Raw genomic sequence first — 15,317 nt, 5'->3', positions numbered from 1 at the left:
TCTTAAATTATTAAAAATGTCTACCTACTTCTGGTCATGTGCATTTTCCTTACAAGTTTTGTCTCTGTTGTAGCCACAGTGTCGAATTAGACTGCAACTTCCTTATAGTGTAGTTTAGATATTCAGACTGTGGTTGCTACATACACACCAAGAATGTATGAACAAGTTCATTACTTCCATAACAAGGCTTTGGAGGGAAGACAGGGCAGGCCCCCAAGCTGATTCAAAATTGCCTGAGAGATCAAACAGAGGGTACTAGTTTCAGGGTTTTTATGGGTTCATGATGAGGATTCTGTGTGGGGCAGGGATTTGTGTTGTTTAAATCTGTCGTCATCAAAAGAGGAAACCAGGATTTCTCATCAGTTTTTCTGGATGCAGAGCAGCAGATCTCGAGGAAGGAGTAAGGCTTAAAACTTGTCGGCCATCAAATATTTTAAAAAATGGAGTCAGGTTATTAGAAGGAGTGAGACTTAAAAATTGTCAGCCATCAAATATTTTAAAAAATGGAGTCAGATGACAAGTGTCCATAAAATTAATTATTACATATAGTAAATATTGGTTGTTACTTTTTTTTGTATTCCTTTTTCCATAGTGGTTGACTGTTTTTCCTGCTCCACCTTATCCTCCTCAGTATATTTTCTATTTTCCTGTGACTATGGATTAAGCCACAACAACTGGCATTGAATTAAGTAACCGAAGTAAGGAGATCTGGATTTCGTTTACAAATGAGCACTGCTTCCCCTAGAATCCAGTAGTCTTTGACTTTCTCATGTTTGCACATGAATGTTAATACTCAGACTCAGGCGTTCATCAAAAACTCAAGTAATCTGGTAATCTGTAATTATCTAGAAGACTAAGCCTTTCTGTCCTATCTAGAAAGTAGGTATTGCAAGGTGGCATAAATATGTACCTGATCAAGTGAGAGGTCTCTGGGGTGTAGGATTCCAATTTTATATAATGATGTTCAGTCACTATCTGATGCCACTTTATATTTTATCAGCCTCAAAAGCTACCCAAGGCACTTCGCTATCTGCTCTAATAGCTGTCCCATCAGACAAGTGATTGTATCTCATTGGGAAAGTAAGAATGAAGGAACTGGCTCAGTATTCCTCAAAGATGCTGAACTTGTCTGATTTAAAATAAACTACATGGTTAGGCTATCTTCCTCTCGATAATGATGCTGTAGTAGAACTTTTCAAGAGAAAGGAGTTAAATAGATTGCTCATGGAGTAGTTCTGTAATTACATGATATGCATATCAAAATGGTTTTATACATTGCACTTCATATCACCATTCTGGTTCCTATAAAAACATTTTATTAACCTAAAAGCAAATAACTGACATTTTAATGTCCAACATCATGGTCAAATGACATTTATAACAATACACAGTAAATCTATAAAACTCTTTGCTACACTAACATAATTAAATTGGAAGGTAACAGCAACAATGTACAGGATGCCTATTAATTTCATCCATTTACAGGCAAGCACACAGTCCAGTTTTAGAACTGAAACCGAAAAAAATAATGAAATATACAGGTAAGCAAACATAGTTCATTTAACATGTTTTTATCCTTTAAAACATTTACTTTAATAGTAAAAAAGTCATATTTAAACATTATTCACTATTCGGAAAAAGAGGGAAGGACATCAATAACACATTTTTAAAATTCTGTATCTTAGTAAAATGTTAATCTGCCCTTTTTTTGGTCATTTTGTAATCTTTATACAGGTGAAACCTTCATTTTGCTTTTTCTTTTAATCTTTTATATTTTTTGTTGTTTTATTTTGTAACAGTCATATTCTCAAGTTAGTGATTCTTAATGCTTACCCTTAGGTATGTCTTTTTTTCCCCAGGAAGAATGTTATGAAAGATAAACAACAGGAATCCACAGTCAACATTCAGAGAGCTTAATAATTACACATGATGGAGAGAAAAGCCATAGAAATTTCATAAGTAAAACGGAAGATGCTGGCCAATGAATGCATAGGCATTAATAGAGAAAAAATATGACAATTCACTGTAGGTGCAACCACTTAGAAAGTCATACATAATTTGGGAGAGTCTGTGGTATAGATAGAGTATCCTCATTCTCTTACTTCTTCTCGATTGTATCTGAAATGATCATGTAAAATAAGTATTGTACTCTTTGACTCTATTTTGCTTAAGCTCAGATACTTTATGTAAGAGGGAAAAATATAGTTAATAATATATTAAACATTCTAGACTTACATACTCATAAAATTTTAGAAACAGAAAGGAAATGGCATTTATGTAGTTTAGGAGAACAATTCACAAGAAGGTATAGTGACTTAGTGAATGGCACATATTGATTAGGTGACACAGCCAGCGTTTAAAATCTTGTGCTTTAACTTTATTGATTCTTCAATAATTTAAAACTATTTAAACATGCTTAAATTCTGTGCTATTACATTTCACTTATCAAAAAATAAATCAAGGCCAAAATAATATTTATACATAAACTAACATCTGAAGAAGATGACTAAAATATACTCGAAGATAAAATGCCTTATTGGAGATCAATATACAATATAGACAACTTTATTCAGAAATTAGTTCAAAGGGCTAAATATTATTCAAATTATTTCATTTGACTTTTTCTACATATGTGCTATATATCCATTTTCTTCCTGATCTTGTCTAAATCAAGCAGGAATATGGTTTACAAAGTGGATTAAAAAAGGGTGCCTGGGTGGCTCAGTTGATTAAGCGTCCAACTTCGGCTCAGGTCAATCCCACAGTTCGTGGGTTTGAGCCCTACACAGGGCTCTGTGCTGACAGCTCAGAGCCAGGAGCCTGCTTCCGATTGTGTCTTCCTCTCTCTCTGCCCCTCCCCGCTCGTGCTCTGTCTGTCTTTTCAAGAGTGAATAAATGTTAAAAAATTAAAAAAAAAAAAAAAGAAAAAGGATTAAAAAAATAAAGGATGGGAAAAAGGAAGGAACGAAAGAAGAAAGCAAGAAAAGGAGGGGAGTGAGGGAGGAAGAGGGGATGGGAAGATATATGAAAATCTTGACCCTTATCTCCAGAAAACGCTCACGTGATGCAGGCACATCATACATAAACATTTTAATAAAATTAAGGCAGTTCATATAAACCCATATCACAGATTAAGAGACTCCTTTATCATACTCTTTTGCTCAAAAACTCCCAATGATTCAAACTTCTAGTAACTATATGATAATTTAGAGTGCATGAGACATTTCCCATATTTAAGTCTGAATTCCTCATTTCAACATTCAAGATTCTGTGCATTTATTCTGAGTTTTTTCTGCCTAGTCCTATGTGTGATTGCATGAGCTTTTATATTAATTAAAAAGTGGGATTCTGAAAAATGTTCCTCTTTTTCACTTTTTACTATTACTCATTATATTACTATTTTTAAAATTTTTTTAACATTTATTTATTTTTGAGAGACAGAGTTCAAGCAGGGGAAGGGCAAAGGGAGAGGAAGACACAGAATCTAAAGCAGGTTCCCTGCTCCAAGCTGTCAGTAAAGAGCCAGACTGGGGTCTTAAACTCATGAACCGTGAGATAATGACCTGAGCCAAAGTTAGACGCTTAACCGACTGAGCCACCTTGGCACCTCTGTATTACTATTTTTTTAAGTATATTTATTTATTTTGAGAAAGACAGAGACAGCGTGAGTGGGGAAGGGACAGAGAGAAGGAGACAGAAAATCCCAAGCAAGCTTTGTGCTGCCAGCGCAGAGCCTGACATGGGGCTTGAACCCATGAAACTGCAAGATCATGACTTGAGTCCAAACCCAGAATTGGACGCTTAACAGATTGAGCCACCCAGGCCCCCTATATTACTATTTTTAACCTCAACATTTCTTAGTGTTTAGAGGACCTGACACACAGTAGTTACCCAGCAAAGATTTGCTGGATAATCAGATAAATGGATAAATGTGTAAATAATAAAGCTATATCAGGGACTACTTTAAATTGCATTTCAAAATCTATTTCAAGTTATTTTGGGTTAGAATATTTGAACTGGAGTTTAAACTCTGCAATCTTCAACTATATTACCAAATGATTCACTTAACTTCTCTGGGCTTCTCTTTTCTCTGTAAACTGGAGATATATGTAGTGGATTATTTTAATAATTAAACAAGACAGATAAGGGGCACCTGGGTGGCTCAGTCGGTTAAGTGGCCAACTTCAGCTCAGGTCATGATCTCCCGGTCTCTGAGTTCGAGCCCCGTGTCGGGCTCTGTGCTGACAGCTCAGAGCCTGGAGCCTGTTTCAGATTCTGTGTCTCCCTCTCTCTGACCCTCCCCCATTCATGCTCTGTCTCTCTCTGTCTCAAAAATAAATAAACATTAAAAAAAATAAAATAAACAAGACAGATAAATATTAAAAGATGCATTTCAAATTGCAAATTTCTAATTGACAGTGTTAATCATGTCTGTATCCCTTACTGCAGAGGTCATAATAGACAACCTGTGTGCCAGACACGATAGGTTTGTGGGGTTTTTTGGTTTTGTTTTGTTTTGCACCCTCATCTTCAATAGCTCAATAAATTGAGCAGGCATTTAAGTATTGAAATACTTTACCAAAAAAAATCCCTATTCTAGTTCCCTTTAAAAAAAGAAGACTAATGTTTGAAAACATTTCAGGAAGGAAGTTGGAAAACATATTCCTTACTCCACTGTAGTCCTCACAGTACACTGCATATTTTGAATTTGCAAACTTTAGCACATTTGCTGGTAGGAACTCAAAACTACCATGGAAACCTTGTCTCTCTCAATCTCTTAGCTAAACCCTCAAAATCTGGTCTAATTCACTCATATGCACACCAGCATGACCCCAGTAGATTTTTGGGTTTGCAACCTCTCTATTCTGTAGTATTTTCCTATAATAGGTGCCAAACTACATGTTTGTTCGATATAAATCTGTTATGTTTGAAGGCCTTAGGAAGACATTGTCCTTGCCATAAAATTCAGTACAAGCTGGGAAACCGGCTAGCTCTAGGTTCTTTCTGTTAATTTAACATTTGGATTCCCATTGTATTGCAAATATCCCTGGGAAAAACAGTGCTGAGTTTTCAGTAACTCGTTAGTGATGCTAATAATAAGCATTGGGTTTCACATTCATTGTAGCATTCGATAGACAAAATTATTCTGTGTAATACCTAAGCTATTGCTTTTAAATTGGCTGACTTCTGTCACATATGAATCTAGGAGATCAATTATTGCCAAAACATGATCTCCTTTCTTGTTCATGTCAGATTTGTACAGTGTAGGTATCATTCTCAGCCATACAGTTTTCCTGTGGATTCCAGGAAGCATCACACTTTTAACTTCCAACGGGAGGAACATGCCATTTTTCTGGTATCTCATAAGGATTCCAGTTGTTATAAGGAGTAAAAAGTCAAATGCATGGAAAACCCTAGAGCAGAGCCTGGCATACTGTTTCTTACTATAATGACTCTAGCAAAAATTCTGGCCCTCAGTGGTCCTGGGTTAGCTGGGATTATATGTATTATATGTATACATCCATGTACCTATGTTTCTATTGGTCAGATTTCATGTCAGTTGCTAAGGAGTGGAATCCAACACTCCAAGACCTTGTGAGATAGGAGAAAGGGAGGATTGGAAATCAGAGTTATATTATTTATTATTTTTTTAGAGTTATATTATTTAAAAAGAGGAGGAAAGTAAGTTACACAGAGAAAAAAGAAGTATGTGTGCGTGTGTGTGTATGTGCATATATATATATATATATATAAATAATATAATATAATATAATATAATATAATATAATATAATATAATATAATATAAAATCTCCAACATGGAGAGAATGACTGCAGCCATTTGTGCAATTCTAAAAAACAGGTCCCAAATACAAGAGAAACTTACTCTCTTTATGAAACATTGACATAAATAGTAATGTGCATAGAAATGTACCAGTTTTTGAGCAACACTGCACTTCCGTTTCTGCTATTCCACTTTAAGAAGACTACATTACATTTTCAGGTAATGAGATTTCAGGGGATTCCATTATCTTTTGGCAGCCAAAATGAAATACACATTTCATCACCATGTTAAATCTGAAGGAAGCTAATGGCTGGATCCTGACCTTTTGTGCTTGATGTGGAGATATGCAACGTCCTTTACACGTATGGATGAGTATTTGGGGAATATAGTATATGTAATGGTAGCAAGAGTCAGAACACACACTTTATAGATCTGTTAGGTGCAGAGTTATCTTATGATTCAATAGTGATTTATGAAACAGAAGCAAAAATTTCCCTAATATCCTTCACAGGCATAACTGTCTTATTCTTCTCCAGTTACTGGGAAAAGTTACTTTTATTTCTATAAAGCAAATAAATGGCAGCAGTGTGATCATATTGATTCTGAATGCAACATTAGTGTGGCCAGAAAAAGAAATCTAAGAGTATCTTGTATCTATTTGGAGTGTGGTTTAAACTGTTAAGTGACTTTCTGTGTGTCATCATGGGAAATGACTGGCTATTTATGGATCTTGAAAAATATCAACAGAGTTTTACTTGAATTGACTTTGACATTGTGATGTTTATATTTATATCTCACTTTTTTATTGTTCAAGGCTGATACCAAATTTGAGCTTAGCTGTTTCCATTTTATTAAAATAAAAATACTACTAAGTACAACACTTGATAAAAAATGCATTTAATGGACTGAGAAGATAGTCAACGTTGATGTTAAGATATAAGTTGTAAAAAATTAAAGGCTTTTGTGAAAACTGAAATAGCATGCTGTCATAACCACTGATTATTATTTCAAGCAGCATTAAGAAAACAAAAGATTTATTGTTTTATCCTTTCCTATAAACACAAATTGCAGTGAAGGTATACTTGCATGTTAAGGAAATGGATTGTTACAAATTCCCTTTGATTAGGAGTTATTTTATTAAAAATACTATTCCCCTTTTCCCCTGTCTGAATTATTTTCAAGTATGCAACTTACTACTCTAAACACACATTAACCCTCCCCAAAGGTAAGTCACAACTAACTTTTAAATCATTGAAATAAAATAAAATTTTCACCATTAACCCCCATCAAGTCTAGCATATGGACACTCAGCATAAAACATTTTTATTAACAATTTGCAAAGCCCTTATATCTGCTGGTTTTTGGCTGAATAACAGCTTTTATGTCTATAGTTCCTATAGATTATAAAACACTCTTGAATGTGTTATTTTCCCCAGCACCTGTGTCACTTCTGTGAAATTAAGTACGTAGTTGAGGGGGTACATTGCAGGCTCATATTCCACATTACAGATTCCTGCCAGTCACGCGCTCACGGTTAAAAGAATCCATGTGTCTGCCTAAACATCTACCACAGAGTGACAGAAGATGGGACTCGAGCCTTGATTAATATACCCATAAGATACCCTATTATATCAGTCATTTAACTTAGTCTTCAGTGTTTCATACTGAAACCTTACACTTTGTTTCCCACTTAGGGTGACTGAGTGAAGACAGTAAAATTTATGTAGAAATTATTCATGAGAGAACATTGCTTTTCAAGACTTACTCATATGTCTGTTACACATTAATTGATGTGACTGTAATCTTCATATCACTCTACTAAGTGACTAGTGCTGTTTATGAGTAAACTATCATCTTCACATACTTACTGTAAATATTTTCAAAGATTTTGATTCTTTGATTCTTCTTGGATGCTTAAGGAAATTTGTGTCCATTTTCTTTCAGGCACAGAGGATAAAGAGCTTCCTTATATCTGGCATCACAAACATTATCAGTTTTCTCTTTTCTCTCTCAATAGGATAAAAGCTATCTATAGATAAATATAGAGCAATAATGTATATGTCTTATCTGAGCTTCCATATTAAAATGATCAAATAGAGAAAAGAGAAAATCTTGCAAACTAAACTCATCTGCCATTAATAAACCCCATCTGCCATTTTATGGCACATATACAAACTGCTATAGGAAGATGCCAAGACAATTTAGAATTTCCTTCTACAAGAGCCTGAGCCAGAACTAATTTCATTCAAAGGATAAATGAGCAAAGTATTCCTTTGCCAACTGACAAAACGTAATGATTCATGATTAATGGAGCCTTGTTTTTTTTCTTCGAAGACCTCTTCTTTCGGCATGGCGATACTGTAATCAGTGCAGGAGAACCTGAAACTTTAAATGTGAGGGCAGCAAATCTGATCTATATTTTATGGTTAGCACTGGCTCATTATTAGCAATGAGAATGATTGATGATAGAAAATGTTGTCTTTTGAACCTTATAGGGCATATGCTAAAAATATTTTAAAACATTCATCCGCCCTATATGAGACAAAATTAACTTTCTTAGGAAACAAGTTTTTGCTGTTAAAATGTTTCTTCTCTGATGATCAAATCTAATTACGATACGATTAAGAGTTGTTGACTCAATCACTTATGATTTGTTTTTTTAATTATAAAATTGGAATCACTCTGAAAGAATTAGCGTGTCTTCCTAGTGTTAGCAGTAGAATAAAACAGTAGCTTATATATTGTTAAATAATTTAAAACAAAAGCACTCCTGATAGAAAACAATAAAGTGTACTATTTTTACCCCTAATAATGAAGGTAGACTAAATGATTGAGAAAAAGAAATTAATCAGCACTCAGTGCTTTAACATTTCTTTACTCATTTCCTCATTGTCCATGATATTAGCGCCCATAATGTGTGAGACTGTTTCTCAGAACTATACCAGAGTAAGAAGGTAATTCTCATTGGTAATCTATCCGGAATTCTCCTTTGACCCTGGGCAGCTATTTAATGACACAGTATACTACTGTCAGATGATAGCCAGCATAATTTATAATTCTCTTTCTGCTAAGTAATGGGGAGATTTTGTAAACATGAGATCAATAAAAATGTGAAAATGTGTTGATCACATTGTGAAAGGGTGTGAAAAGATGATTAGCAGCTTGAATAAAGTTATATTAATAAGCAGTATATACAATCTGATTAAAGCCAATAAAATGGCCATATTTAAAAATCTCTCATGAAGCAAAAATTACAAGATACCTGCAAGAATTTTATTGGTCAATAAAACTCTTGCCTAAATTATTTTTATGGTTATAAAATGTATATTGATATGTATTTGTCTATTATGTACTTAATTACCATATTAAAAATCAAATAAAACTAAAATATATTGCATTTTAGAATAGACCATATGAAATTGAGTATTTCCAATGTTTTCCACTACAAAAATGACAAGGTTATTCAAAATATAGAAGGAGCAATACTATTTCCAGTTGTCTCTTCCAGTTCTGTTAAGGGAAAAGGGAGAAGACTCAAGTTATCAAATATATGTAAAGTTTTTGGAATAGTAACTGGCAAGAACTCTACACTCAGTATGTCAGTCCTTATGATTTTGTTATCATCATCATCAGTATCAAAGAGTTAACAGGAACAAGTGGCAGGATTTGCAATATAAGCAAAGGAATGGATGGAAAATCTCACAGAGTTTTCAGGGGCAATAAAGAAATGGATATCCACACCTACCATATCTAGAGAGAAACACTGGGAGGAAGGCTAATTTACTTCTCAGTGATACAGGACAATAGTGTCTTCTTTTGAGGTTTTTGCATCCATAAAATGAGATCACAGATACAAAGCTACCAGGACAGTGCCCGGAACATAGGAAACTCTAAGAAAGAAAGATGACCTGTTCTTTCATGTTGTTTATTTTTTATTTTTCTCATGTTTATTTATTGAGAGAGAGAGAGAAAAAAAAAGCACAAGTCGGGGAGGGGCAGAGAGAGGGGGGAGAGAGGATCTCAAACAGGCTCTCTGCACTGTCAGCACGGACCCTGCAATGGGGTTCAACCTCACCAACTGTGAGATCATAACCAGAGATGAAATCAAGAGCCAGATGCTCAATGACTGAACCACCCAGAAGCCCCTATTCTTTCATCTTTAATTATATTCATTAAAAGTTTCTTTTTCTCGGGACAGAGACATGTTAATAAGCTACATGCTAACTTTAAAATTTAGTGTGTATTGAAAATTGAAGACAGTCTCATTAAAAAAAATAGACAAATTCATATTAAAATTCCTATTGAATTTGTAAGTTAAAATGGACACTACGGGGAAGTCAACAGGCTAATTCAAATACAAATAGTTCTCTTGTCTCAATAGTTACTATGTTTTAATTTGAGACAGAAAGTGGATAGTCTCTGGACACTTTCAGAATGGTGATATAACTCAAAAAATTAAACCCTAATGTTAAATCGTGTTAAATCCTAATGTCCCCTAAAAGGTTATCATTTTTGTGGGTTTTTAAATGTTTTTTTTATTAATGTTTAAAAGGAGAAGTTATTATTTTGCAATATGGTAGTGTCTTTAAAGTGCTTCATGGAGCAAAGCATGTGAATATAAAGAACACTTTGTGCCTGTGTGGATGTTTGAATAAAACAGTAAAGAATATTTCCTTTCCTTTTCTCTTTTTATTCTTTCACTTCCATTCCTTAACATACACAAAAGGGATTTAATTTTGGATTAGAGTTCCCAAACTTATTGTCATTCATCCAACACATTACATATATAAGCTGTTATTAGGAGCTCTAAATTTGTTGTTGGGTTAAATGACTTAATTTTTCTATTTCATTTTTTTTACTTTTCCAACTACTTACCTAAGGTAATGACTATGATGACAGGGAACGTGGTCATTGTGAATATAACAGAAAGAGGAAAGAAGGAATAACTTTATCTGATCATGACATTTTAAATATAACGATTCTCAAGACCTATGAAATTCCATTTAATTCATGATGCAAATGAGTAAAGTCAGTGCTTCAGTACTGAGTGTATGTGTTGAGTGAGAATCTTTTGAGAAACATTATGTGTCATATTAACTCACAAAATTTCAGAGAGCTAGCTCTGTTTTTCCAACTGTGAGTAGGATAAACATTGACTTTGGTGCCCAGTAAACAAAATTTCCCCTTTCTGGGTGGGCTGTGGTATTTTATTTTTCCACATTTTTTTTTGTTTTGTTTTACGTTTTTTCACAGTAAACATAAATTGAACATGCTGGTGTAACATTGTGGGTTCAATTTAATATTGACTCATATTTTTCATTGCTTTCCATATTTGTACTGGTGAATAGATTGCCCTAATTCCTTCACAAAAGTAACTAAAGTCAAAAGACCAATCTGATACCACTCATGCCCAAAATGTTTCCTCTGAAGATGCCATGTCCTTTGACCAGCTGGAGAGGTGGATAGCTGATTTGTGTAGAGATACACTATACTGTGATAGATGAGAAAAAAACATCCAATAGGTAACCTCAGTATTTCAGGCGAACTAATTATTAACAAAGTATTCTCCTTAAAACCTTTTCACCTCAGAAAATGCTTCCAAAATCTATTCCTAAATACAGCCTCCCCAGGGACACTTCTTTCCCACACACTTCAAAAATACACAAAACTTTCCTTTATAACAGATTCGTGGATTGGGCCTAATGCATTCTGAAAAAGAAGGATGGAGATTAAGAAGAAAAGAATCACTGCAAAGAGCATGTGGGCGTCTCCCCATTTAGCAAAACCCACAAGGCCCTGACACCTATCTTCTTGCTTTTTTTCCAACCTATATTCTTTTTTCTTTTTCCTTGTGATTTCCATCAGAAACCCCTCCTCTCTTCAGAGGATGTCTCTTTTGTTCACATGCGTGGTTGATCACATAACCGAGATTTAGACTGAAGCTAAGTGACAGTGCAACCGAGTCTGGGTTTTCAGTCTTCCATTTTCTACCCCCTGTTACCAGGTCTTTGATATGTTGGGGACCTGGTCAGAGAAATGAGTTACTTTTCAATATTTATTTTATTTTATTCTACAGCCTGTCAGACCAGAGGGAAAAATTTAAGCATGGGGGAGAAATAACAAATTGTGAATACAACATAAAACAGCAATAAATGAAGAAAAATTTCATTTGTATAAAACTTCATAAAGATTTTATGTTACTTCTTCATCCTTCGGCAGCTGCTGAGCTAAGTACTCATTTGTTCTGAATGTATTACATGCCATGATACTTATGCTAACTCTAAAATATACAAATTAAGCCTCTTTGCAGAACTAACAGTACTCAAGGAGCACCTGATGGAGCCATTATAATTTAATAAGCAATATGCTCGTTAACATTAATACACAAGGCTTTTGTTTGTTTCTTTCAACAAAACTCCTTCATTAAAAGCACGTAAATGAATTTAGATTCTGTGAAAAAAATGCTCTCTGTGCCACCCTGGAGGGAGAAAGTGACTTTATTTTTATCACTAAAAAGCTTGAATTGACAGACCAAACATTCACAAAACAGATGATCAAAGAATGATATAAATCATGTGAACGTTTGCTTTTCTTCGCTCACTTATTTATTCTTTCAGTAGTTATTAGCAGACTATCCACTGAATGGCAGAAATTGTGTTAAGGTAATTGTATGAGGTACAGAGTTCTTTATCCTTGTAAAAGTACTTCCTTGGACAGTCTATCATTTGATGCTAACTACTTTCTAGCAGTGGGACACAAGACATCAATCCGCATTTACTTTTTCAGTGCGTTTGGGGGACACATGTATCTATGTAGGGGTTCAGACGGCTGATAGCTAAGATTGGGCCAGAAGCTAGAGCTTCTTGCTTTGGTCCAGTGTCAGTTTTTATTTACTTGGTAACCTTGAGGCGTTATGAACTTGGCCTGGTTACTTAAGTGTTTAAAGCCGTGAAAAAAAAAAAAAAAGGTATTTTATTAAAAAAAAATAGAAGATTTGTTAAAGGGCAGACCTATGAATAAATTACCAAAAAGCATTCAAGTATCCTGTTTTTCCAGCTCTTGGCTGTTATTAATCACAATTTTAATATATATTATAATTTGTGTCTCCTCCTATACCCAGAATATAAGTTCCAGGATGTGAAGGTTATTTGTATATTGTTCAATGATGTATCCCAATTTCTTAGAACAACATCTGGGACTTAGCACTGAATAAATACCTACAGAATAAAAATCAAATGCAATCCGTTTGTGAGATTTGGTGCCTGTAGTAGGACATGTTGGGTGTTAACAGTTTTATTCTCTCAAAGGATCCCAAATAAGAACCCAGACCACCAATTTTTTTCTTTTCAAACCAGTTATCGCTAGTTTAAAAAATACCATTATGCCTTACAATGCCAATTTAATAAAATAAAACTGGTTCATCATTAACTTATAACTATTTCCTTTAATAATAGAACAGAGAAAGAAAGCACGACTCATTCTAAAAAGAAAGTACAACTCATATACTAGGACAATTTCAAAGCCTTATTTAAAGCTATGTTGTTAAAGCCCTCCCAACCTGTTCTTTTGCTGTTTATACAAAAAACACTAACTCTGGGCTGCCTCTATAATCTTTTGCCCGTTCTCTGGGATGGCTGATTAATAGAGAAATGGATACAGATCAAGTCAGGAGGGTAGAAGCAAAGAATGAAAAGAAATCTCAATTTTATTATTTGCCTTTGAAAAAGGTTTATACCAAACTCTAGAAAAAGAGGCTGTGGAGATCAATGGGATTTTTACACTGACATTGTGTATGTGTATGTGTATATAGACATTCTTTATATATTTGACCTGTCCTTTTTGGAATGATGTCTATGCCTTAAGCTATCAAAGGGGGGTATTTTTGTTTGGTTTGTTTCCTAAAAGAAGTACATTCCATCTGGTAAACAAAAAGTGAAAATTCAAAGCAAATGTAACTAGGAGAAGGGCTTAGCCAGGAAACTTTTAAAACACACAGACAAGGCTATCACTTACTTCTCACTCTCTTCTCCAAACTCCTTTCTCATGACCATTTATTTTCCCTTGCATAATGCTTCATACAGCATGGTAGGGTATGTTCTTGTGGAGTACCCCCTTCAACCCCTAGGCTTAGAAACTTAGCTTACTCTTCAAACAAGGGCATCTACATGTGAAAAAAAAAAAGTTTCTAGATTGCTCCTTCTTGGAAATATACAAGAGAGACATGTTTCATCCCTATTTTGTGTGTGTGTGTGTGTGTTTAAGTAAATCCACCATATCTATAAAACATCCTTGCTAATACATTTCAGAAGAATGAATGATACTCCAGTATCTTTTCCCAAATGTTATTGACGTAATGCTGTGAGGAATCTGTTAATCAAGTTTTCAAAGCAGACACAAAAATAAAGGAAATGATATTTTTACATGGAAATTACTTTTCAAGTAATTCTTTGTGAGTGTACAAGATAAATAATCATAAGGATCCTAATCTCCAGAGCATTAGGATATAAGATGTTCTGTTATTTATTTTATTTTTCATGTTTATTTGTGTTTGTCAATTTTTTCTTTACTTTTGGTAACGTATAATGATAGTGGGCCCTGTTTTTGCAGGACTTTTTCATTTGCAGTATTCATATCTTTGAACACTTTATACTGTGGCGGTGGTTTTGAGTGTGCACACTGGCATTTTCAAGTCATGACTTGATGAACAGAGGGCACTTGATAACTTTCTCATCTAAAGGATACCTCAACTTCAGAACGTGAATGGAAATATGTACTCACTGGATGACTAAAACAATTAACCTGTGTCTTTAAATATGGTTGGGAGGAGACAATTATCTAGGGGACCAAAAGGGTGCAATATCTGTGAAGGAGATTTAAATAGATGCTTCGCACCTCACATTCAAACAACCATCTCGGAAAATTTTAAGGTTGGTGTTTAGTCAAGTGGAAAAAACCAGAGTACTTAGAAATGCATGCCCACACTTCAAATCCTAAATTCAATGTATTAATTTAGATTTCTCCTTTCTTCTTTCCTTCCTTTTTTTCCCTCCTCCCTCCCTCCATCTCCATTACTGTCACATTTCCATCTACCTACAGACGTTGATTGAGCTAGATATTCTTCTACTCTAGCAGCTGAAGAATATGCAACTGAATAAGTCAACCATGCTCACTGCTGTAATGAAGTGTGGTAATTTTTTCGGTCAAATGTGTGAGGAAATGTGTACCTGATGTAGTTATTTTTCATGATAAAATAAGCATGATGTTTGAAAGGACCCAGCTAAATATTTATCATCTAGAATAAGACCTGAAGGAGTAGTAGTTCCTTCTTAATAAATTGGTTTTCTATTTTCCATTTGATCTGCTGTGGAAGCGACTAATATCCCCATTCCTACTTTACTTTCAAGTCCTGGAAACTAGATGGACCCTTGACTACTCTCTGCTCTAGCCCAATGGGCCAGCTGAAACAAGGCTCTTTATAATCCTCGGTCCTTAGGTCTGCTGAGAATGGCTGACTTACTATATGAATGAAATAT

This window comes from Felis catus, chromosome C2, assembly GCF_018350175.1.
Source record: "Felis catus isolate Fca126 chromosome C2, F.catus_Fca126_mat1.0, whole genome shotgun sequence".
Taxonomy (NCBI): domain Eukaryota; kingdom Metazoa; phylum Chordata; class Mammalia; order Carnivora; family Felidae; genus Felis; species Felis catus.
Note: the sequence above shows the minus strand (reverse complement) of the source record.